The 26,829-nt window shown below is 43.0% G+C and overlaps 1 long non-coding RNA gene and 1 pseudogene across 1 annotated transcript in view; one reads left to right on the plus strand and one right to left on the minus strand.

Annotated features, from left to right (window-relative positions):
• The window catches only part of LOC105466690 (prostaglandin E synthase 3-like), a 100,531-nt pseudogene extending 88,887 nt beyond the window's left edge, over positions 1-11,644 (plus strand).
• Positions 1-26,829, minus strand: part of LOC105466691 (uncharacterized) — a 116,826-nt gene that overhangs the window by 73,386 nt on the left and 16,611 nt on the right. The gene's annotated exons all lie outside the window — the stretch shown is intronic.

A 26,829-nucleotide genomic window follows, 5' to 3' on the forward strand; every position in this document is an offset into this window, starting at 1 on the left:
TAATGCCCTAATACTAGTATAAAATATAAACAAAAAGAAAGTTTGTTACTATGATCTACAATATGACTCCTGAGTAGTAAGGATTATAGAAAGTATGCCCACATTTTAGCAGAATTCAAGCCCCTTCCATAATCTTAACCCTGTGGCTTTTCATTACTTTTACAAAAGCAGTCCCTGAACAATGTCTACCCAAACTACCTAGAGTAGGTGCAGATCTCATAGGTTAAGAACAGCATCCCACAAGACTGACCTGACTTCAAATGCCAATCACAAGTCTAGGCCATCCATACTTCTGACTGACTGGCTATAAAACGGGGATTCCCACAATGCTCTCCTCAGGTTCAAAAATTTGCTAAAAGGGCTTGGAAAACACATTACTTACATGAACTAGTTTATTATAAACAGTATTATAAAGAATACATATGAACAGCCGGATGAAGAACCTTGGCTTCCACAACCCTCCTTATCGTAACTCAAGCATTTCCTTCTACTGACTTCACATCTTTAGACAAAGCTTTAACTCTTTCAACCAATCGCCAATCAGAAAATCTTTGAATCCACTTATGACCTGTAAACAATCTCTGCTTCAAGATATTCTGCCTCTTTAGGCTGAACCAATGTACACGTTCGGTGTATTGAGTTATGATTTTACCTGCAATTCCTGTCTCCCTAAAATGTACAAAACCAAACTATAATCCAATTGCCTTGGGCAGACTTTCTCAGAACCTCTTGAGACTGCTCCCTGGGCCATGGTCACTCATCATATTGGCTCAGAATAAACCTCTTTATAATATTTTAAGAGTCTGATCTTTCCATTAACAACTGTATTTGGATATAAGGCCTTTAAAGAGGTAATTACATTAAAATGGGTTGGTAAGGGTGGGCCACAATCCTATATTACTGTTGTTCTTATAAGAAGAGGAGATTAAGGTCAGGTGTAGTGGCTCATGCCTGTAATCTCAGCACTTTGGGAAGTCGAGCGGCCAGATCACTTGAAGTCAGGAGTTCAAGACCAGCCTGGCCAGTATGGTGAAACCCCATTTCTACTAAATATACAAAAATTAGCCAGGCAAGGTGGCATACACCTGTAATCCCAGCCACTTGGGAGGCTGAGGCAGGAGAATTGCTCGAACCCAGGAGGTGGAGGCTGCAGTGAACCAAGGTTGTGCCACTGCACTCCAGCCTCGGTGACAGAGTGAGACTCTGTCCCAATTAAAAAAAAAAAAAAAAGAAGAAGAAGAAGAAAAAAGGAGATTAAGACACAGAAAACACAGACAGAAGTATGACTATGTGAGGACATGATGAGAATATAACATCTGCAAGCCAAGGAGAAAGGCCTCAAAAGAAACCAAACCTGCTGATGACTAGTTCTTGGACTTCTAGCCTCTAAAATTGTGAGAAAATAAATTTCTGCTGCTTAAGCCACCCAGTCTGTGGTACTTTGTTATGGCAACCCTAGCCAAATACCATACACTCTGAGATGGGTGTTGGGAGGTCCCAGCAGCTCTGAATCTACTGATCAGGACTGTTAAATATGAAAAGAAAAGGACTGAGAAGGAGTACTTGAGGGGAAGGAGAGGAGTAGGAGGGTGAATAGCCTTTGTGGTTAAGGAATTGCATGGCCTGCTCATTTAATTTAGCGTTGTGTTCAACATTTGAAAAAGCAAAGCACAATCCCCATAGAGTAGTCACTGTTAACAATAATGTCTGTGTTGAGGCAGTAAAAGAGAGCAATTGTGAGCAAATACCCAATTCCTAATTGCATTCTCAAAATGTAGTGTGTATAAAAATACACAAAAGAAATTATGCAAGTAAATGTCTAATATTTGCATGGTTAGCAAAAGATTGCTCCCAACAAAATGAGAGTAGAGGTGGGGAATGAGGTACACTTATTGTATAAATTAATAAGAATCCATCTGTTAGGACTTTTTTTTTTTTTTGAAACAGAGTCTCGCTCTGTTGCCCAGGCTGGAGTACAGTGGCGCAATCTCAGATCACCGCAACCTCCACTTTCTGGGTCCAAGTGATTCTCCTGCCTCAGTCTCCTGAGTAGCTGGGATTATAGGCATCTGCCACCATACCCAGCTAACTTTTTTGTATTTTAAGTCGAGATGGGGTTTCACCATGTTGGCCAGGCTGGTTTTGAACTTCTGACCTTAGATAATCCACCTGCCTCGGCATCCCAAAGTGCTGGGCTTATAGGCGTGTGTAAAGACATTTTTAATTTCTGCCTTCTGTTCTACCACATATTCATTTTGATGCATTAGTCTGATGTTACTCCAGCCCATTAGATTGTCACTGCATTCTGCATATTTTCACCATCATTGCTGGTTCACAATATATCTGAGTTTAACAATTAAAAGCTTTCTTTCTTGCAATCATCTTTGGGGTAATTCCTCATTCCTTGTGACAGTACTATTGACATGATAGCCATGTTTACCCTGGTATGTAAAAAATCCATGCCAGTCACATGCCAAAGGGAGGAATTAAGAAGTGAGTGGAGTATCCCTTCTCGCCGTTGAAATTGCATATGAGCAAGGAGGATGTGAGTACTACATGAGCTGAAAGAAGAAAATATTTGCTCCACTGTTGTAATTTTGTACAGTAGCAATTAAATATTTAGTAAGCTTTTATTATGTTCTGGTTTCTCCCAAACACTGCAGAAATACCAAAGAAATGATCACCTATTTGCAAAGACGAGACTAGTACATATGAAGTAATTGTTTAGAGCGATTGAGTGCTAAACTTAAAGATGCTGACCATAGGTCTGCCACGACTGTGGCAATCCATCCTTCAGCACTAAGAGCCAGCCCATCCATTCACCAAGGAGCATGTGAGAGAAGCATGGCCAGGTCTCTTCACGCTTATCTAACATTGAGATGGCACCTGCTCAAGTATATTACATCATCAGCAAGCACAGGGGCTTCAATCCTTGCTCCAGGGCTATCTTGGCTTTCCTGAGGGTATCCGTGTCAGCATTTTCCATGATTTTATTAATGAGTAATATCGCACATGGAGAGCAAGAGAGGTAGCTGTGAGACAGCATCCACAAGAAAGAATTCCAAACCCCAATTAGAGTGGCAAGAAGTAAATAGTTCCCCAGCCTGGTTTCTGGTTTCCATGGATGAAACCAAAATATGTTTAAAACCCAGACATTCAGGAAACAATTTTGCAGACAAGGAAGGAGGGGAAAAAAAACAGCTAGCAAGAAAAGAAATGCAAGCAAGAGGCCCAAGGAGACTTTCTGAGAGTCAACAGATTTAATGAGATCTCTTGTATGCGTATGACTAGACTTGCTAGCTTTTGCATACTGATAAGCCCTGTCAGATTATAACTCAGGTTAAATATATTTCTATTATTCCTCTTACAATACAGGGCTTTGGTCCCACGAAGTATTTTTGAGAGTCCTAGGGGATGGCTCCTATGTGCACAGAACAGGCCTCTCACGTTCTTCCATTTCACTTACTCACGGGCACTAGTTGCCTCACCAACAGCATTGGTGCTGGTCTCTGTCTCTCCATGAAATCTGCAGTTTCCTGATGTTCCCGAAAAGAGAAACCCTGGAGGTTCTAAAACCTGGGGTCCCCACTGCACCAAAGTCATGTCATATTCCTCAAGGTAACAGGCAGAACGTTTTCATGCTGCTCATAAAGAGGTACCTGAGACTGGGAAGAAGAAGAGGTTTAATTGGACTTACAGTTCCACATGGCGGGGCAGGCCTCAGAATCATGGCAGGAGGAGAAAGGCACTTCTTACACGGTGGCAGCAAGAGAAAATGAGGAAGAAGCAAAAGTGGAAATCCCTGATAAACCCATCAGATCTTGTGAGACTTATTCAGTATCACCAGAATAGCATGGGAAAGAACAGCCCCCATGATTCAATTACCTCCCGCCAGATGCCTCACACAACATGCGGGAATTCTGGGAGATACAACTCAAGTTGCGATTTGAGTGGGGACACAACCAAACCGGATCAACGTTCTTTTCCTTTCTCTGGGTCATACCTTTTCTATTAGGAATAAACACAGTGCTCCCATGTCCCTGGGTCTCACAGAGCCCTTTCTGCAGCCCTTCTGCTTACCTGACTCAGAAAGGAGTTCATTCAAGAGGGCTGGAGAAACACTTAGGAGTCTTAGTAGCTGGTGCTTACATAGCACATATGTGCCATGTGTATGCTAAGTAGATTACATAAATTAACTCAAAACACCCCTGAGAAGCACTGAACTACTAACATCCCTGTTTTACAAATGAAATTTGGGTACAGGAGATTAAGCAACTTGTCTGAAGTTGCCACCAGCTACGATGTGGTAGAACTGGGACCTGACCCCGGGCCCTCTGGCTGTAGAATCTGTGCACTGAAACGCTACTGTTTAACAAATATCAATTCATTCCTTGGCATTCTTATTTTTCCCTCAGACTCTCCTCCCTCCACCAACAACATATACACAGAAACCACTCTCCTCCAGTCAAATACCCAATAAGAATAAATTTCTTGGTGTACTGATTCTAGCTTAGACCTTTACTACACGGGCATCTTCCAAAGTTTATTTTTCCTAGCAATGTTTTTGTTTTTTGTGTTTTGTTTTTTAGAGACAGAGCATCACTCTGTCATTCAGGCTGGAGTGTAGTGGTGCAGTCATAGCTCACTGCAGCCTCAAACTCCTGGGCTCAAGTGATCCTCTCGCCTCAGTCTCCTGAGTAGCTGGGACTACAGACACACACCATTATGCCAGGCTAATTTTTTAAATTTTTGTAGCGATGGGGGTCTCACTTTGCTCCCCAGGCTGATCTCAAACTCCTGGACTATTCTCCCATTTCAGCCTTCCAAAGTGCTGGGATTACAGGTGTGAGCCACTGTGCCAACCTCAACGCAATTTAAAAACAATTCTGTCAATCCCCAAACATCATGCATTCAGCCATTAACACCCGCTTATAACTTGATTTATATGTCAGATTTCCTAGCTGTTCTCAGCGCTAGTTATCATAAAAGGACAGAAAAGTCCAAAATAGGGGCCACTATGCAGAATGTACAAACTATGGCAGGACTCTACAGTGGGGACTGATGGGAGGCAGTGGGAAGCGGCAACAAGGCACAGAGGAGGGGAAAGGCGACAGGTGACAAAACAAACGTCCCAGTTTGTTTTCTACATGTGGCCAAGGGAGCAGTTGCTGTTATGACGCTATAGCCAAACCTGATTTTTTATTACCCCAAGTCCCTGGGCGTTAAAAATAAATAAGTCTGGCTGGGCGCGGTGGCTCATGCCTGTAATCCCAGCACTTTGGGAGGCTGACGGGGGTGGATCATGAGATCAGGAGTTCAAGACCAGCCTGGCCAAGATGGTGAAACCCTGTCTCTACTAAAAATACAAAAATTAATCAGGTGCAGTGGCACACACCTGTAATCCCAGCTACTCAGGAGGCAGGAGAATCACTTGAACTCAGGAGGTGGAGGTAGAAGCGAGCCGAGATCGCACCACTGCACTCCAGCCTGGGCAACAGAGCAAGACTCCGTCTCAAACAAAACAAAACAAAACAAACAAAACAAAAAAACAGAAAAAAATAAAAAAAACAAGTCTACTTGATTCCTATCTTCCCCAGCCATCAAAATGCATCTCTCTCTTCCTAAGACAATTCCAAGGAATGCTTAAGTGAGAGTTCATAATTTCGCACGCAATAATTTGCAAGCACCAGTCCAAAACGATCTCAGGTGCAGCTTCTATAAATGGTAAACTCTCAAGGCTTGCCAGCTGGAGGTGTGACCTGTAAGCAAACTGGTTATAAGAGCAATTCATTCTGTGAAAGATACTGTGCAATGACTTCTCTGAAATATATCCCACAGAATAAAAAGGCTTCTGTTTGTGCAGAAGCACAACTGACAATTGCATCCCAATAGAAACACTAAAAACAATCTAATAGAGATTTGAAAGAATCAGAACTCTCCTGAGAGCCTGCTGAATCCAGGTGCATGCTCTTGGCTTGTGCTCTGGGGCCCAAGAAGAAAAACTGGGCAGTAATTCAGGTTGAAGTTTTGCAGGGGGGAGGTGAGAGGCCCCTAGAGGGAGAGAAGCAGAGATGATGACCAGCAGAAGCATCCGCATCTGTGCAGCAATCAAAACAGTTGGATGGGGTTGGGTGCAGTGACTCACACCTGTCATCCCAGCACTTTGAGAAGCCAAGGCAGGAGGATCACATGAGGCCAAGAGTTCGAGACCAGCCTGGCCAACATGGCAAAACCTCGTCTCTACTAAAAATACAAAAATCAGCTGTATGTGGTGGCGTGCGCCTGTAATCACAGCTACTTGAGCTAACCAAGGCTGAGGCATGAGAATTGTTTGAACCCAGGAGATGGAGGTTGCAGTGAGGCAAGATCACACCACTGTACTCCAGCCTGGGCAGCAGAGAAAGACTCTGTCTCAAAAACCAAAACAAAAAAAAAAGTTGGATGGGAGTGAGCTGATGGCTATGTGGCAGGATCCCCTTTCTGCCAGGAGCAGGTCATCATTTCATGACCTCTGCTTCCCTTTGATGACTTTTATTCCTCTCCCTACAAACACTTCTACCTCTGCCTGGCATTCCAGGCATTCCCGCCTACTGTCCAATAGGCCAGGATTGACAGACACTAAATCAACCTCGTGACACCATGACATTAACCGTGGGGTTCCTGAGATGAAATCAGGAGACAACTTTGTTTTCTCACTTGGCCATTTGAATCCTTCTTTTGGGCTGGTTCTTCCTCTACTGTTCAGATAAAAACTAAGATGAATCACTTAGCTCTTAGTCACTCTCAAATAACAAAAAGTGTTCCGATGATGTCATCATTAAAAATTAGTCTCGGTTCAGTGATGAATATGTCCAGTCCAGTGCAATAAGTAAAACTGTAATCTTCATTAAAAGTTAAAGTCTTTCCTCTCAGCTAAACCCTGCATAGGAACAGGAAGCTTGTGGCTTCTCTCTCATTTCTGACTTTCCACTCCCACAACTGGACACCCCCCTCACTTAGGTGCTTCTGGCTCCCAGGGACTGAATGCTCCAAAAATCCTCTTCAACCATTCTAATTGATACCAGACACTTTGATGCCTTTCATGTGGGCAATGAAGTAAGAGTTGCAAAACTGGCTTTGACCCCCTAAATCATTGATTCACTCAACCAGTTCATTAAAATATCCATTTGACTTTTTGATTTAATAATTATTTATTAAATATCTGCTGTATGCCGAACACTGTGCTAGATACTGCAAGAAGACACACTCCCTACCATCCAAAAAATTTCCCTGTGGTTCACATGAGAAAAGATGTACACAATTAGACCCCAATACCATGTATACTGAGGGCCCTATTGTTAATGAGGACAGTGTTAACAATAAATCCGCAAAGGTAATTGTCCTTTCCACTGGGGAGTATTAGAGATGACTTTACAAAAAAGTAGGATTTGGGTTTTGTTTTGTTTTGTTTTGTTGAGACGGTGTCTTGCTCTGTCACCCAGGCTGGAGTGCAGTGGCTCGATCTCGGCTCACTGCAACCTCCACCTCCAGGATTCAAGCGATTCTCCTGACTCAGCCTCCTGAGTAGCTGAGATTACAGGCACCCACCTGGCTAATTTTCGTATTTATAGTAGAGATGGGGTTTTGCCCTGTTGGCTGGACTGGTCTCGAACTCCCGACTTCAGGTGATCCGCCCACCTTGGCCTCCCAAAGTAGGTTACAGAGGTGAGCAACTGCACCTGGCCTGGAAGTGGGATTTGAACTTGAATCTTAAAGGCTGTGTAACAATAGCTCAATCGATGTTTTACATGCATATTATTACTTAACCTCTGTAACAGCCTTATGAGGTAGGTACTATTATTATCTGCAGTTACAGATAAGAAAATTAAAGCATAGCAATATCAAGTAACACGTCCAAGTTCACATAAGTGGGAAGTGAAGTATCAGAGATTCAAGTCTAGAGCATGGGAGAATTTTCCAGAATAAGAGGTAGAGGCGGAAAGTGTTATAAACCAGGAAACAAAGCGAAGAAAGATACAGAATGGTCATGGTGTGGATTAACATAACATCCCATTCTGACATAAGGGAATAATCTCAGGAGGCCTGCTACTGCTTAACAGGCCGATGGAAGATGACTTGACGAATTAGATGAGGCAGTTTGGACGCAGTCATCTCCAAAGTGAGTAGCCATTAAGCACCTTTCACAGAAGAGCACAGTAGGTTCTGCTTCCATCTGTGTTCTCCCACTTCCCCTAGTGCTAACCGCGTGAGATTTTCTTAAACTCAGCCCTGTCTTCATTTCACCTCTTTATTTCTTTATTTTGGCAGCAGGATTTGATCTGACCACTCCTATATGAGGAGAGTCTCTATCTGCACAGTTCATCTTTGTTACTTTCCTTTTCTGTAACTCAGATAAATAAAAAAGCCCATCAAAAGTCTCCAGTAGGGGGCTGGGCACAGCGGCTCACACCCGTAATCTCAGCACTTTGGGAGGCTGAGGCAGGTGAATCACTTGAGCCCAGGAGTTCGAGACTAGCCTGGCCAACATGGTGAAACCCAGTCTCTACTAAAAATACAAAAATTAGCCAAGCATGATGGTGCGTCCCTGTAATCCCAGCTACTCAGAAGGCTGAGGCAAGAGAATTGCCTGAAGTCGGGAGGCAGAGGTTGCAGTGAGCTGAGGTTGATAGCACCATCACACGACAGCCTGAGCGACAGAGCGAAGACTGTCTCAAAAAAAAAAAAAAAAAAAAGGCTTCCCAGTAGGGAAGCCTGCTTGAGTTTCATCTTTTAGTGTGTTTGGGGGGCTGGCTGCAAAAAGGAAGACGCCTAAGAGAGGAAGAAGAGTAGTCAATACTAACGGACAAAGGAGCTGGATGACCTGGAGGATAGAGCTGTCAAAATGGAAGAAAAATTCATTTACGTGCTCAGGAAAGACAATTGCGTATGATTTTCAGTGGGCCTTAGGAAGTGTGATCTAAACCGCCATTTTGCCACAAGGATGCCTTTTTTTTTTTTTTTTGTATTTTTTAAATTGTATATTGCCTATTGCTATGTTTGTTGATTTATAGAGTGATGTCCTTATACAATGATGAAAACTAATGGTTTTTCTTCAAAAATCAACTTCAAAGTGTTGCTCCTTCATCTTTCCTGCATGAGCATTCCCCCTCTAAGTCAATGTCTACCCATATATGCTTTTAATCCTGAAAAATAGTCAAATGCATCACTAAGATTTGAGTATCTAGTAATTCCCCCCAACTCCGATGTATTTGAATAGAATCCCTTACTACTACTTTTTTTTTTTTTAATTAGAAAGAAACAAATAAAACAACAAACAACAAGGGCAATGAGATAGCTGGAGAGAGAATGAGTTAAAACTTCAAAACTTGAGTGTGCAGGCTGTTCGTGGGTCTGTCCCTGTCCCTGTAATTCCTGTAGGGGTTCCTATAACTTCTGTCAGTGAAGTACAACAGGGAATTCCGAAAGCATTAGACATAAAATACTTGATATTTTTCCGTGTGGTTTTCACTACTTCTCAGAGTAGGTACGGTCTCAAATTTTGGATTATCTCTTCAGGCTTTTTTTAAAAAATAACTTTTGAAACCCTGTTTGTGATTTCTGAAAAGAGCAGCAAATGTTTCAAGTAAAAAAGGAAAAAAAAAAAAGCACATGAGATGCCAATCTAAGAGATTCACAGTGAGGTGCTGATGAGTTCTGTAAAAATTGTGTTCAATTCTGTTTCACCTGTGAGTTCCTGTACTGTTTTCTTTTCGTAATCACAATTATTATCCTGTAGCCACATGACAGGAAATGCTGTTATAGATGACAACAAACACAAGCAGCATCTGGGCCACAGATTAGATTATAATAAAAGCCTTTGTGCTTGGCAAGAGAAAAATAATGGGTAATACAAAACTATAATCCTATTTTTCATGCATTAGATACCTATAAATGGCATATCTTGAATATAAGCTGTTGCTGTGAAACTTTAAATGTTTAAGATTTAAAAAGTGAACAAATCAGAGCTTATCATTTCAAGTCTCAATTTTGTGCTTTTCCCACAAAAATATACTCTAGGTTTCCAGAAAGTTCTCTAGAATTTCTGTTAATGGACGTCCAAAAGGTACCTGAGTTACATGCCCTGGCCTTTTTTTTTTTTTTTTTTTTGTGTCAGAGTTTCATTCTTGTTGCCCAGGCTGGAATGCAGTGGTGCTATCTCGGCTCACTGCAATCTCCGTCTCCTGGGTTCAAGGTATCCTCCTGCCTCAGCCTCCCCAGTTGCTGGCATCACAGGCGCGCACCACCACACCCGGCTAATTTTTGTATTTTTTTGGTTGACACGGGGGTTTCACCATGTTGGCCAGGCTGTTCTCGAACTCCTGACCTGAAGTGATCCTCCCGCCTCGACATTCCAAAGTGCTGGGATTATAGGCGTGAGCCATCGTGCCCGGCCTCCCTGGCTTCTTATTTCACCTTTATAAATAGGCGTGGCCTATTGAAGACTGCACAGATACAACTGTGTACCAGAAAGTGTGACTGCAGAATTTTCTCTTCCAGAAACTGCAATGGAGCCCTCCTGTGGCTAATTTAATCCGGCCAATTTTCCTTGATCTAAGCAGAAAATCATATAAAGAAGCAGCTGTAGCTGCCGCCATCGCCTGAGGGGAGCGAGAAAAGGCCGGGGCGACCAGGGAGAAAACGCAGAGTCGCCACCGGAGAGAAGCCAACTCCCCAGCAGCAGCCGCCGCCGGAGAGGCCTGCCCACCCATTCGCGCGTCCACCTGCCCCGTTCACAATGCAGCCTGCTTCTGCAAAGTGGTGCGATCGAAGGGACTATGTCTTCATTGAATTTTGTGTTGAAGATATAAGGATGTTAATGTAAATTTTGAAAAATCCAACCTTACATTCAGTTGTCTTGGAGAAAGTGATAATTTTAAGCACTTAAATGAAATTGATCTTTTTTACTGTATTGATCCAAATGATTCCAAGCATAAAAGAATGGACAGATCAATTTTGTATTGTTTACAAACAGGAGAATCTGGCCAGTCATGGCCAAAGTTAACAAAAGAAAGGGCAAAGCTGAATTGTCTTAGTGTGGACTTGAATAATTGGAAAGACTGGGAAGATGGTTCAGATGAAGACAGGTCTAATTTTGATAGTTTCTCCGAGATGATGAACAACATGGGTGGTGATGAGGATGTAGATTTACCAGAAGTAGATGAAGCAAATGATGATTCACAAGACAGTGATGATGAAAAATGCCAGATCTGGAGTAAGAAATATTGTCATCACCTGGATTTTGAGAAAGAAAAAAAGATTTCATAATTCAAGATTTCTCTCCAAGATTTCATAATTGAGAGAATTCCTGAGTTGATAACCCTAAAGGCAGATGCTGTATTTGCCTACTTTAACCCGTTTTTCAACCTGTTTATTTTTTAAAAGGCTTCACTAAGGGTTGATATGTACCATTTTAAGTCAGCTAAGGCAATAACCTTATGCGTGAACATTTCCCAGACTTTAGTGAAACTGTTGAGGTCCTAGGCAACTGATGCAGCAGTTGTGATAAATAAAAACATTTCACCTAAGTCTCCTTTTCTTCATAACATAGATACTGACATGATAGGAAGCTCTCAGCTTAGGTAAAGAGAACAAAATTTTAGTTTATAGGAGAGAGAATGACATTACTCCCCATATCATAGGGAGTGCACACCCCCCTGTGATATTATTCGTAATATTCAGGGAGGGAGAGGATGACATTAGTCTCCATATCGCAGGGTGCGTACGTTCCTCTGTGATATTGTTCGAAATATCCGGGGGGGAGAAGATAATATTACCCCCCATATAGGAGGGGTGTACACCCCCCTGTGATATTGCTCATAATATTCAGGAAGGGAGAGGATGGCATTACTCTCAATATCGCAGGGGATGTACCCCTCCCCCCGTGATATTGTTCATAATATCCAGGGAGGGGAAAGATGATATTACTCCCAATATCGTAAACACCCTGTGTGTATGCCTTCTGTAACATTTTTCGTAATATCCAGTGGGAGGAGAGGATGATATAACTCCCAATATCGAAGGGGTGTACACGCCCCTATGATATTGTTCATAATATCCAGAGAAGGAGAGGATGATATTTCTGCCAATATCGCAGGGGGTGCCAATATCAAGAAAAGGAGAGGATGATGTTACTCCCAATGTTGCAGAGGGTGTACAGCCCCTTGTGATATTATTTGTAAAGAGTAGGGGAGGGTAAGATGATACTACTCCCAATATTGCAGGGTATGTACATTCCCCTGTGATATGGTTCCTAATTTCCTGGGGGATATAGGATGATATTGCTCCCAATATCACAGGAGGTGTACACACCCATGTGATATTCTTCATCATATTAACGAGAACAGAGGATGATATAACTGCCAATATTGCAGGGAATGTACACCTTCCTGTGATATTTTTCATAATATCGAGCAGGGGGAGAGGATAAAATTATTCCCAATATCGCAGGGGGTGTACACAACACTGTGATATTGTTCGTAATATCCACGGGGGGAGAGGAGGATATTACTTTTAATATCGCAGGTAGTGAACATTCCCCTATAATATTGTTCATAATATTCAGAGTGGAAGAGGGTATTACTCCCAATATCGCAGGCGGGGTACATTCCCATGTGATATTGTTCATAATATCCACGAGAGGAGACGATGCTATTACTCCCAATGTGGCAGAGGGTGTACACGGGCCTGTGATATGATACACAATATCCAGGGGGGAAGTGAATGATAATCCTTTCAGTATTGCAGGGGTGTACACCCCCCTGTCATATTGTTCTCAATATTCAGGGGGAAAGAGGATATTACTCCCAATATCCCAGGGAGTGTACACCCTCCTGTGATATTGTTTGTAATATCCAGGGGAGAGAGGATGATATTACTACAAACATCGTAAGGGGTGTACATCCCCTTGTGATATTTTTGAAATATCCGGGGGGGGGAAAGAATTATATTACTCCCAATATCACAGGGGTTGTACACCCCCCTGTGATATTGTTCATAACATCCAAAAGGGGAGAGGATGCTATTACACCCCATATCGCAGGGGGTGTACACACCCTGTGATATTGTTCATAACATCCAAGGGGGAAGAGTATAATATTACACTTAATATTGCAGGCGGTGTACACCCCCGCGTGATATTGTTCGTAATATCTCAGGGGAAGAGGGTGATATTACTCCCAATATCGAGTGGGGTGCGCACCCCCCTATGATATTGTTCATAATATTCAGGGTGGGAGAGGATGATGTTACTCCCAATATCGCAGGGGGTGTACATCTTCTGTGATATTGTTCATATTATTCAGGAAGGGAGAGGATAATATTACTCCCAATATCGCCCGTAGTGAACACGCCCCTGTGATATTGTTGGCATTATCCAAGGGAAGAGAGGATGATATTACTCCCAATATTGCTAGGGATGTACACCGCCCGTGACATTGTTCGTAATATCCAGGGGGGAAGAGGATGATATCACTCCCAATATCCCAGGGAGTGTACAGCACTTTGTCATATTGTTCGCAATATCCAGGGAAGGGAGAGGATGATGTTACTCAACAATATCGCAGGGGGTGCACATCTTCTTGTGATATCGTTCATAATATCAAGAAGGGGAGAAAATGATATTACTCCCAATATCGCAAGGGGTGTACAGCCACCTGTGACATTGTTCATAATATCCAGAGAGGGAGAGGACAATATTATTCCGAATATTGCAGGGGGTGTACAGCCCCCTGTAATATTGTTCATAATATCCAGAGGGAGAGATGATGATATTGCTCCCAATATCCCAGGGGGTGTACAGGTCCGTGTTATATTGTTGGTAATATCCAGAGGAGGAAAGGATGATATTAATCCCAATATTAGAAACATGCTGTGTTAACACCCCCTAGTGATATGGTTTGTAATATCCAGAAGCGGTGAGGATGATATTACTCTCACTATGGCAAGGGTTGTTCACTTCCAGTTGATACTACTTCCAATATTGAGGGGGTGTACACCCCCTGTGATGTTGTTCATAATAATAAAAGGGGGAGAGGTAGATATTACACCCAATATCATGGTGGTGTACACACCCTTCTGATATTGTTGGGATTATCCTGGAGGGAGGTTGATATTACTACTAATATCGCAAGGGGTGTACATCCCCCTGTGAAGTTGTTTGTAATATCCAGGAAGAGAGAGGATGATATTACTCACAATATCGCAGGGAGTGTACATCCCCTGTGATATTGTTCATAATAATCACGGAGAGAGAGAAAGATATTACTCCCAGTATCACAGAAGCTGTACACACTCCCTGTGATATTCTTTGTAATTTTCAGGAAAGGTGAGGATGATATTACTGATATTACTCCCAATATTGCACTGGGTGTACACTCCCCTGTGATATTGCTCATAATATCCAGAAGGGGAGAGGATGATATTATTACCAATATCGCAAAGGGTGTACACCCTCCTGTGATATTGTTCCTAATATCCGGGGGGGAGACGATGATATTACTCCCAATATCATAGGGGGTGTACACCGCCTGTGATGTACTTCATAATATCCAGAATGGTAGAAGATGATATTAATCCCAGTATATTTTCATAATATCCAAGGGAAGTGAGGATGATATTACTCCAATTATTGCAGAGGGTGTACACCCCTTTTTAAATTGTTCCAAATATCCAGTGGGGAGAGGATGATATTACTCCGAATATTGCAGGGAATGTACATCTTCCGGGATGTTGTTCGCAATTTCCATAAGGGGAGAGGATAATATTACTCCCAATATCATAGAAGACGTACACCACCCTGTGATATTGTTTGTAATATCCAGGGGAAAAGAGGATGATATTACCCCCAATATCCCAAGGAGTGTACACCCCCCTGTGATATTGTTGGCACATCCAGGGGGTAGAAAATGATTTTGCTCCCCGTATCCCAGGAGTTGTACAACCCCCTACGATATTGTTTGTAATTTCCAGGAGGGGAGAGGATGACGTTACTCCCCGTATTGCAGGGGGTGTACACCCCCATGCGATATTGTCCACAATATTGAGGCAGATATTGGATGATGTTAATTCTCATATGGCGAAAGGTGTACACACCTCTGTGATATTATCCGTAATGTCCAGGGGGAGAGAGGATGATATTACTCTTCATATTGCAGGAAATATACATGCCACTGCGATATTGTTCGTAATATCCAAGGGTGGAGAGGATGATTTTACTCCCCATATCGAAGGGGGTATACACACCCCTGTGATACTGTTCATAATATCCACAGGGAAAGGAGTTGATATTCCTTTTCATATCGAGGGGGTGTACACCCCGCTGCGATATTGTTTGTATTATCCAGGGAGAAGATACTACTCCCAATATCATAAACATTCTGTGTGTACATCCTCTGTGATAATGTTTGTAATATCAGGGTGGCAGAGCATGATGTTACTCCCAATATCACAGTATGCATAAACCCTCCTGTGATATTGTTCCTAATATCCAGGGGAGGAGAAAATGATATTACTCCCCATATCGCAGGGAGTGTACACTCTCCTGTGATATTGTTCATAATTTTCAGGGGGTGGAAGGATGATATTATTTTCAATATCACAGGGAGTCCACTCCCCCCGTGATATTGTTTATAATATCCACTGGGGGGGGGAATGATATTACTCCCAATATCGCAGGGGTTGTACACCCCCTGTTACATTGTTTATAATATCCAGGGGGGAGAGGATAATATTACTCACAATATTACAGGGAGTGTACACCATTCTGTAATATAGTTCATAATATTCACGGGAAGAGAGGATGATATTACTTCCAATATCACAGGGTGTGTACACTCCCCTGTGATATTGTTTGTAATATCCGGGGGGGGGCAGAGTATGATATCACTCCAAATATTGTAGAGGGTGTACACACCCCTTGTGATATTGTTCCTAATATCCAGGGGGTGAAAAGGATGATATTACTCCCAATATCACAGCAAGTGTACACCTACCTGTGATATTGTTGTTAATATCTAGAGAGGGGGGAGAGGATGATATTACTCCCAATATCACAGGGGGTTGTACACCCTTCTGGGATATTATGTGTAATATCCTGGTGGAAAGAAAATGATATTACCCCCAATATCGCAGGGTGTGTACACCCCCCTGTGATATTGTTCATAATTTCCAGGGGGGAGAGGATTATATTACTCCCTATATCGCAGGGTGTGTACACCTCCCAGTGATACTGTTCGTAATATCCACGGGGGGAGAGGATTACTCTGAATATCGCAGGGGTTGTAACCCCCTGAGACATTGTTCCTAATATCCAGGGGGTGAAAAGATGATATTACTCTCAATAGCGCAGGGGGTGTACACTCCCGTGATATTGTTCCTAATATCCGGGGGAGAGGATGATATTACTCCCAATATCAAAGAAGGCCTATACTCCCCCTGTGATATTGTTGCTAATATCCAGAAGGGAAGTGGAGGATATTACCTTCATTATTGCAGGGGGTGTACACACCCCTGTGATATTGTTTCTAATATTTAGAGGGGAATAGGATGATATTATTCCCAATATCGCATGGGGTGTATACCCTCCTTGTAATATTCTTCGTCATATCCAAAGCAGATGACGACAATATAACTCCCAATAGCTCAGGGTTGTACACCGCCCAGTGATACAGTTCTGAATATCCAGAAAAGATGATATTACTCCCAATATCGCAGGGAGTATACACACCCCCTGTGATATTGTTTCTAATATCTGAAGGGGAGAGGGTGAAATCACTCCCTATATTGCAGGGGGTGTACATTCCTCTTGTGATATTGTTAATAATATCCAAACGGAGAGACGATGATATTACTGTCAATATCACAGGGGTTGTACACCACCTCTATGATACTCCCCGTGTGATATTGTTCCTAATATCCAGTGGAAGAGAGCATGATATTAATCCCAACATCGAAGAGGGTGTACACTTCTTCTGTGATATTGTTTTTAATATCCAGTGGGGGAGAGAATAATATTACTCACAATATCACAGGGGGTTACACACCTTGATATTGGTTCTAATATCAAGGCGGGGAGAGGTTGGTATTACTCCCAATATTGCTGGGGGAGTACATACACCCAGTGGTATTTTTCCTATCATCCGGGGGAAGAGGATGATATTACTCCCAATATCGCAGGGGGTGTACACACCCTTTGTGATATTGTTCCTAATATTTAGTAGGAAGAGAATTACATTACTCTTAATATACAGGGCATGTACACATTCCCTGTGATATTACTTCTAATATCCAGGGAGGAGAGGATGATATTACTCCCAATATCTCAGGGGGTGTACACCCGTCTTGTGATACTGTTGCCAATATCCAATGGGGGAGATGATGATATTACTGTCAATATCGCAGGTGGTGTAGCGCCCCCATGAAATTGTTTCTAATATACAAAAGGGAGAGGATGATATTACTCCCAATATTTCAAGGGGTGTATAACCCTCCTGTGATATTGTTCCTAATATCCTGAAGGGGAAAGAATAATATTATTCCCACTATTGCAGGGGGTGTACAAACCCTTGTGATATTGTTCATACTATTCTGGTGGGGAGAGGATGATATTACTCTCAATATCACAGGGGATGTACCCCGCCCCCTTGTGATATTGTTCCTAATACCCAGGTGCGACGAAGCTGGTATTACTCCCAATATTGCAGGAGGTGTACATATCTTCATGATATTGTTCCTAATAACCATGGGGTAAGAGGATAATATTACTCACAATGTCGCAGGGGGTGTACACCCCCACTGTGATATTGTTCCGAATATCCAGAGGGCGAGAGGATGATATTACTCCCAATATCACAGACTGTGTACACCCCTTTTGTGATATTGTTCTTAATATCCAAAAGGGGAGACGATGATATTACTGTCAATATCGCAGGGGATGCACATTCCCCCAGTGATATTGTTCCTAATACCCAGGTTGCCAGAGGGCAATATTACACTTCATATTGCAGAGGGGGTACACCCTCCTTTTTTATATTGTTCCTAATATCCAGGAGGGAGAGGATGTTATTACTCCCAATATCGCAGGGAGTGTACACACCCCTGAGATATTGTTTCTAATATCAAGTGGGAAAGAGGATGATACTACTCTCAATAGTGCAGGGGGTGTACACCCTTCCTGTGATGTTGCTCCTAATATGCAGGGGGAAATAGGATGATATTCCTCTCAATAGCTCAACACCCCCCGTGGTATTGTTTCTAATACCGAATTGGGGGAGAAGATAACATTACTCTCAATATCGCAGAAGGTGTACACACACCCCACGATATTGGTCCTACTATCCAGGTCAGGAGGAAATAGTATTACTTCCAACATCCCAAAGGCTGTACACCACCCCTGTGGTATTGTTCCTAATATCCAGGGAGGAAGAGGATGATATTATTCACAATATCTCAGGGGGTGTATACCCTTTTTGTGATATTGCTTCTAATACCCAGGGAGGGAAATGACAATATTACTTCCAATATCGCAGGGGCTGTACACTCCCCCACACCGTGATATTGTTTTGAATATCTAGGGTGAGGAGAGGATGATATTACTCCCAATATGTCAGGGGATGTACACCCCCCTGTGATATTGTTTTTAGTGTCCAGTAAGGAAGACGATGATATTATTCCCAATATGGCAGCGAGTGTACACCCCCCACCGTGATATTGTTCCTAATATCAACAGAGGAGAGGATGATATTACTCCTTATACCGCAGGAAGTGTACACCCCACTTGTGATATAGTTAATAATTTCCAGAGTGAAAGACGATGATGTTACTCTAAGTATCGCAGGGGGTGTAAAACTGCCCTGTGATATTGCTCCTAATTTTTAGTGGAAGAGAGGATTATGTTAATCCCAATATCGAAGAGAGTGTACACCCCCCTCCCCGGTGATATTGTTCCTAATACCCAGGAAAGGCGAGGATGATATTACTCCCAATATCGCAGGGGGTGTCCACCTCCTTTGTAGATATTGTTGCTAATACCCAGGAGATGAGAGTGTGATATTATTCCCAATACCGCAGGGGGTGTACGCCCCCTTTGTAATATTCTCCCTAATGTCCGGGAGGGGAGAGGATTATATTACTCCTGATACCATAGGGGGTGTATGCCCCCTCTGTGATTTTTTTTCTAATATCCAGATTGGGTGAGGATGATATTACTCCCAATATCGCAGGGGGTGTACACTTTGCCTGCGACATTGTTCCTAATATCCACTTGGGAAGATCATGATATTACTCCTAATATCGCAGAGGGCGTACAAACCCCCCTATAATATTTTTCCTAATATTCAGGGGAGGGAGAAAATGATATTACTCCCAAAACCGCAGCAAGCGTACATCCCCCCTGTGATATTGTTCCTGTTATTCAAGGGGCTAGAGGATGGTACTACTCGCAATATCACAGGGTGTGTACAATCCCAGGTAATATTTTTTCTAATATCCAGGGGGTAGAGGAAGATATTACTCCCAGTATCGCAGTTGGTGTACACATCCCCTGTAATATTGTTTCTAATATCCAGTGGAAAAGAGGATATTACTCTTAATATCACAAGGGGTGTACACCTCTTCTGTGATATTGTTTCTAATATCCACGGAAAAAGAGGACAATATTACTCTGAATATCACAGGGGGTGTACACCCCCCATGATACTGTTCCTAATATCAAGAGGGGAGAAAATGATATGAGTCTCAATTGCACAGCAGGTATACTTTCCCCTGTGATATTGTTCCTAATAAACAGCAGGAGAGAGGATGATATTATTCCCAGTATCTCAGGGGGTGTACACCTTCTCTGAGATTCCTAAAATCCAGGGGATAGAGAATATTACTCCCAATATCGCAGCAGGTGTACACCACTCCTGTTATATTTTTCCAAATATCGAGGAGGAGAGAGGATGATATTACTCAAAATATTGCAGGGGGTGTACACCTTCCCTGTGATATTGTGCCTAATATCCAGATTGGGAGAGGGTGATATTACACCCAATATCGCAGAAGGTGTACACCTTGCCTGAGATGTTGTTCCTAATATCCCCTGGGGGAGATCGTGATATTACTCCCAATATTGCAGACGCTGTAAAAACCCCTATGATATTTTTCCTAATATCCAGGTAGAGATAAAATAATATTACTCCCAATAACGTAGGGAGTGTTCACCATCCCCCGGGTATTGTTTCTACTATCCATGGGGAAAGAGAATGATATTACTTGCAGTTTCTTAGGGGGTGTACAACTCCCAGTGATATTGTACCTAGTATCCAGGGGGTAGAGGATAATATTAATTTCAATATCGCAGTTGGTTTACACACTCCCTGTAGTATTGTTTCTGACATCCAGTGGGGGAGAGGATGATATTACTCTTAATATCACAGTGGATGTACACCCTCCCTGTAAAATTCTCCTTAATATCCAGCAGGAGAGAGGACGATTGTACTCCCGGTATCGCAGGGAGTGTACACCCCCCCGGGATATTGTTTTTAATATCCAAATGGGAGAGGATTATATTACTCCCAATATCAAAGAGAGTGTACACATCCCCCTTTGATATTCTTTCTAATATCCAGGAAAAGAGAGGATGATATTACTTTCAATATCACAGGGGTTGTACACATCCCTGTGATCTTCTTTTTAATATGCAGGGGCGAGGGAGAGGATGATATACTCCCAATATCGCAGGGAGTGTACAATCCCCTGTGATATTGTTCCTAATATCCAGGAAGGAGAGGATGATACTACTTTCAAAATCGCAGGAGGATTACATCCCCTCTGATATCTTGATATCGTTCCCAATATCAAGAAGGGGAAAGGATTATATAATTACCAATATCAGAGGAGGTCTACACCTTTGTTGGGTATACACCTTTTTGTGATCTTGTTTTTAATATCCAGTGGGGGAAAGGATGATAGTATTCCAAATACCACAGAAAGTATAAACTACCCTTGTGATATTGTTCCTACTATCCAAGTTGAGAGCTGATTATATTACTCACAATATTGCAGGGGGTTTACACCTATTGTTCCTAATATCCATGGGGAAAGAGGATCATATTACTCCCAATATCGCAGGGAGTGTACACCCCCCTGTGATATGGTTCCTAATATCAAGGGGAAAAGAAAATGATATTACTCTCAATTGCACAGTTGGTATAGCCCCCTGTAATATTGTTCCTAACATAGAGCAGGGGAGAGGATGATACTGAATCCAGTGTCACAGGGGATGTACACCCCTCCCGTGATATTGTTTTTAATATTCAGAGAGAGAGAGGATTATATTACTCACAATATCTCAAGGTATGTACACTCCCCCTGTGATATTGTTCCTAATATCAAGGATGGGAGAGGATTATATTAATCCCAATATCAGAGGGGATGTACACCTCTTTGTGATATTGTTCCTCATGTCAATGAGGGGAGACGATGACAGTACTTCTTATATCCCAGGGAGTGTTCACCCCTCTGTGATATGGTTCCTAATATCCAAGTTGAGAGAGGATGATATTACTCCCAAAATCGCAGGAAGTGTACACCCCTTTTGTGATATTCTTCCTAATATCCGCAGGGAAAGAGAATATCACTCCCAATATCACAGGGGTTGTACACCCCCTCTGTGATATTGTTTCTAATATCAAGGGGAGAAGAAAATGATATTACTCTCAATTGCGCAGCGGGTATATCACCTCACCACCCCTGTGGTATTGTTCCTAATATCCAGCAAATAATGATATTACTCCCAATATGGGAGTAATATCACAACCCCTGTGATATTCTTCCAAATATCGAGGAGAGAGGATGGTATTACTCAAAATACTGTAGGGAGAATACACCTTCCCTGTGATATTGCTCCTAATATCCAGTTTGAGAGAGGGTGATATTGTGTCCGGAATTGGTGGGTTCTTAGTCTCACTGACTTCAAGAATGAAGCCGCGGACCCTCGCGGTGAGTGTTACAGTTCTTAAAGATGGGGTGTTTGCAGTTTGTTCCTTCAGAGGTTCAGATGTGTCTGGAGCTACTTCCTTCTGTTGAGTTGGTGGCATCGTTGTCTGGAGTGAAGCTGCAGACCTCTGTGGTGAGTATTATAGCTCTTAAAGGCAAAGTGGACTCAAAGAGTGAGCAGCAGTAAGATTTATTGCAAAAAACAAAAGAACAAACTTTCCACAGCCTGGAAAGGAACCTCAGCTCGTTGCCGCTGGCTGGCTGGGGCAGCCTGCTTTTATTCCCTTATCTGGCACCACCCACATCCTGCTGATTGGTCCATTTTACAGAGAGCTTTGACAGAGTGCTGATTGGTACCTTTACAATCCTTGAGCTAGATACAGAGTCACAAAGTGCTAGTTTGCTAGATACAGAGTTAGCTAGAGTACCAATTGGTGCGTTTACAAACCTTGAGCTAGACACAGAGTGCTGATTGGTGCATTTACAATCCTTGAGCTAGACAGAGTCACGGAGTGCTAGTCCTCCAAGTCTCCACTAGGTTAGCTAGATAGGGAGTACCAACTGGTGTATTCACAAACCCTGAGCTAGACACAGAGTGCTGATTGGTGTATTTACAAACCCTGAGCTAGACACAGAGTGCTGATTGGTGCACATACGATCCTCTGGCTAGACATAAAAGTTCTCCAAGTCCCCATCCAGTTCAGAAGCCCAGCTGGCTTCACCCAGTGAATCCTGCACCAGGGCTGCAGGCAGAGCTGCCCACCAATCCCAAGCTGTGCTTGTACTCTTCAGCCCTTGGGGGGTGAAGACTTGGCGGCTGCAGGTCCCAAGCCCTGCCCTGCAGGAAGGCAGCTAGGGCCTGGCGAGACTTTCAGTGCGGCCTGGATGGGCCGGCACTCCTGGGGGACCCGGCACAACCTCCGCAGCTGCTGGCCGGGGTGCTAAGCCCCTCACTGCCCTGGGCCAGCAGTGCCAGCCGGCCGGCCACTCCGTGTGCAGGCCCGCCAAGCCCGTGCCCGCCGGAACTCACACCGGTCCGCCGGTGCAGCGGGCAGCCCCGGTTCCCGCCCGCGCCTCTCCCTCCACACCTCCCAGCAAGCAGAGGGAGGGGGCTCTGGCCTCAGCCAGCCCAGAGAGGGGCTCCCACGGTGCCGCGGCAGGCTGAAGGGCACCTCAAGCGCTGCCAGAGTGGACACTGAGGCCGAGGAGGCGCTGAGAGTGAGGGCTGCTAGCACTTTGTCACCTATCAGTATTAAGCCCAATATCACAGGAGGCTACATCTCCTTTGTGATATTGCTCGTAATATCCGGGTGGGGAGAGGATGTTGTTACTCCCCAAATCGCAAGGTGTATATACCCCCCTGAGATATTGTTTCTAATATCTAAAGGGAAACAGGATGATATTGCTTCCAATAACACAGAGAGTGAACACTGTGCATGTGATATTGTTCCTAATATGCAGTGGGAAATAGGATATTACTCCCAATAGCTAAGGGGGTGTACAGCCCCCGTAATATTGTTTCTAATATCACGAAAAGCAGAGAAGATAATACTACTCCCAATCTCTCAGCAGGTGTACACACCCCCTGTAATATTGTTTTTAATATCCAGAGCGGGAGAGGATGGTATTACTGCCAATATTGAAAACGCTGTACACCCCTTCTGTGACATTGTTCCTAATATTCAGGGGGAGGATGATATTACTCCCAATATCACAGGGAGTGTATACCCTCTTTGTGATATTGTTCCTAATAACCAGGGGGGAGATGACAATGTCACTCCCAATATCACAGGGGATGCACACCTCCACTGTGACATGGTTCCCAATATCCAGGGAGGGAGAGGACGATATTACTCCCACTGTCTCAGGGGATGTACACCCGCCTGTCATATTGTTCCTAGTATCCAGTGAGGAAAATGAGGATATTATTTTCAATATCACAGTGAGTGTACACCCCCCTGTGATATTGTTCCTAATATCAAGGGAGGAGAGGATTATATTACTCCCTATAATGCAGGGGGTGCACACCGCACTTGTGATGTTGTTAATAATTTCGGGGCTGGAAGACGATATTACTGTAAATATCACGGGGGGTGTAAACCGCCCTGTGATGTTGCTCCTAATATCCAGGGGAAGAGAGGATGATTTTAATCCCAATATCGAAGGGAGTGTACACCCCCCCGTGATATTTTTCCTGATACAAAGGGAAGGGGAGGATGATATTACTCCCAATATCGCAGAAGTTTTCCACCCCCTTTGTAGATATTGTTCCTAATACTCAGGAGATGAGAGTGTAATATTATTCCTAATATCACAGGAAGTGTACACCCCATTTGTGATATTCTTCCTAATATCCAGGAGGCGGGAGGATGATATTACTCCTAACATTGTAGACGATGTAAAACCCACTGTGATATTGTTCCTAAAATCCAGGTTTGGAGAGGACAGTATTATGCCCAATATTGCAGGGTGTGTATACCTTGCCTGTGATATTGTTCCTAATATCCACTGGGGGAGATCATGATATTACTCACTTTATTGCAGAGGATGTAAAATCTCCCCATGAAATTGTTCCTAATATCCAGATGAGGAGAAAATAACATTACTCCCAATAGCTCAGGGAATGTACAATCCCTGTGATATTGTTCCTACTATCCATAGGGAAAGATAGTGATATTACTCTCAATATTGAAAGGTGTGTACAACCCTCGGTGATATTGTTCCTAATATCCAGGGGGTAGAGGGTGATATTACTCCCAATATCACAGTTTATGTACACACCCCCTGTAATATTGTTTCTAATATCCAGTGGGGGAGAAGATGATATTACTCTTAATATCACAGGGGGTGTACACCCTCCCTGTGATATTGTTCCTAATATCCAGAGAAGAGGATGATATTACTCTCAATATCACAGGGAGTGTACATCCACCCACCCCCCGTGATATTGCTTCTAATATTCAGGGAGGGAGAGGATGATATTATCCACAATATCGCAAGGGGTGTACATACCCCCTGTGATATCGTTCCTAACAAACAGGGGGAGAGGATGATATTACTTTAATAATCACAGGGTGTGAACATCACCCCTGTGATATCATTTCAAATATCAAGGCGGGGAGAGGATTATATTACTTTCAATATCAGAGGAAGTGTACACCTTCTTTTGGTGTACACTCCCCTGTGATATGGTTCCTAATATTTGAGTTGAGAGAGGCTATTACTCCCAATATCACAGGAAATGTTTACCCCTCCTATGATATTGTTCCTAATACCCAGGGGGAAAAAGGATAATATTACTCCCAATATCATGGGGGTAAGAAAATATTACTCTCAATTGCACAGCCAGTATGCCCCCCCTTTGTGATATCATTCCTAATATCCAGCGGGGTAGAGGATGATATAAATCCCAATATTGCAGGGGCTGTACACCTTCCCTGTGATATTGTTCCTAATATCCAGAAGACAGAGAATGATATTACTCCCAGTATCACAGTGGGTGTACACAACCCCTCTGATATTCCAAATATCGAGGAGGAGAGAGGATGATATTACTCAAAATATTACAGGGGGTATACACCTTCCTCGTGATATTGTTCCTAATATCCAGGTTGGGAGAGGGTGATATTACGCCCAATATCACAGAGGGGGCACATCTCTTTTGTGATATTGCTGTTAATACCCAGGGGGAGAGGATGTTTTTACTACCAATATCGCAGGTGTTGTACAACCCCCTGAGAAATTGTTTCTAATATCTAGAGGGAAAGAGGATGATACTGCTTCCAGTAGCACAAGGAGTGTACACCATTCCTGTGATATTGTTCCTAATATGCAGGGGTAAATAGGACAATATTATTCCCAGTAGCTAAGGGAGTTTACACCCTCCCTGTGATATTGTTTCTAGAATCCAGGTGAGAAGAAAACAAAATTACTCCCAATATTGCAGGAGGGGTGCACACACCCCCATGATATTGTTTTTAATATTCAGGGCGGCAGAGGATATTGCTTCCAATATCGCAAATGCTGTACACCATCTGCTGTGATATTATTCCTTATATCCAGGGTGGGAGACAACAATGTTACTCCCAATATCGCAGGGGGTACACACACCCCCTGTGATATGGTTCCCAATATCCGGGAGGGAGAGGGTGATATTATTCCCAATATCTCAAGGGAAGTACATCCCTCTGTGATATTGTTCTTAGTATCCAGTAAGAAAGATGACAATATTATTCCCAATATAGCAGTAAGTGTACACCCACCCCCTGTGATATTGTTCCTAAAGGAGGGAGAGGATGATATTACTCCCTATATCGCAGAGGGTGCACACCCCACTTGTGATATTGTTAATAATTTCGAAGGTGGAAGACAATGATATTACTGTAAATATCACAGAGGGTGTAAACTACCCTGTGATGTTGCTCCTAATATCCTAGGAAAGAAAGAATGATATTAATCCCAATATCGAAGGAAGTGTACCCTGCCCCTGTGATATTGTTTCTAATACAAAGGGAAAAAGAGAATGATGTTACTCAAAATATAGCAGAGGGCTTCCACCCCTTTTGTAGATATTGTTCCTAAAAACCCAAGAGACAAGAGTGTGATATTATTCCCAATATTGCAGGCGGTGTACAACACCTTTGTGATATTCTTCCTAATATCCGGAGGGTGGCAGGATGATATTACTCCCAATATCGCAGTTGGTGTAAACAACCCCTGTGATATTGTTCCAAATATTGAGGAGGATAGAGCATAGTATTACTCAAAATATTGCAGAGGGTGTACACACCCTTTTGTGATATTGTTTCTAATACC

The sequence above is a fragment of the Macaca nemestrina genome, chromosome 3 (genome assembly GCF_043159975.1).
Source record: "Macaca nemestrina isolate mMacNem1 chromosome 3, mMacNem.hap1, whole genome shotgun sequence".
In the NCBI taxonomy this organism is placed as follows: Eukaryota; Metazoa; Chordata; class Mammalia; order Primates; family Cercopithecidae; genus Macaca; species Macaca nemestrina.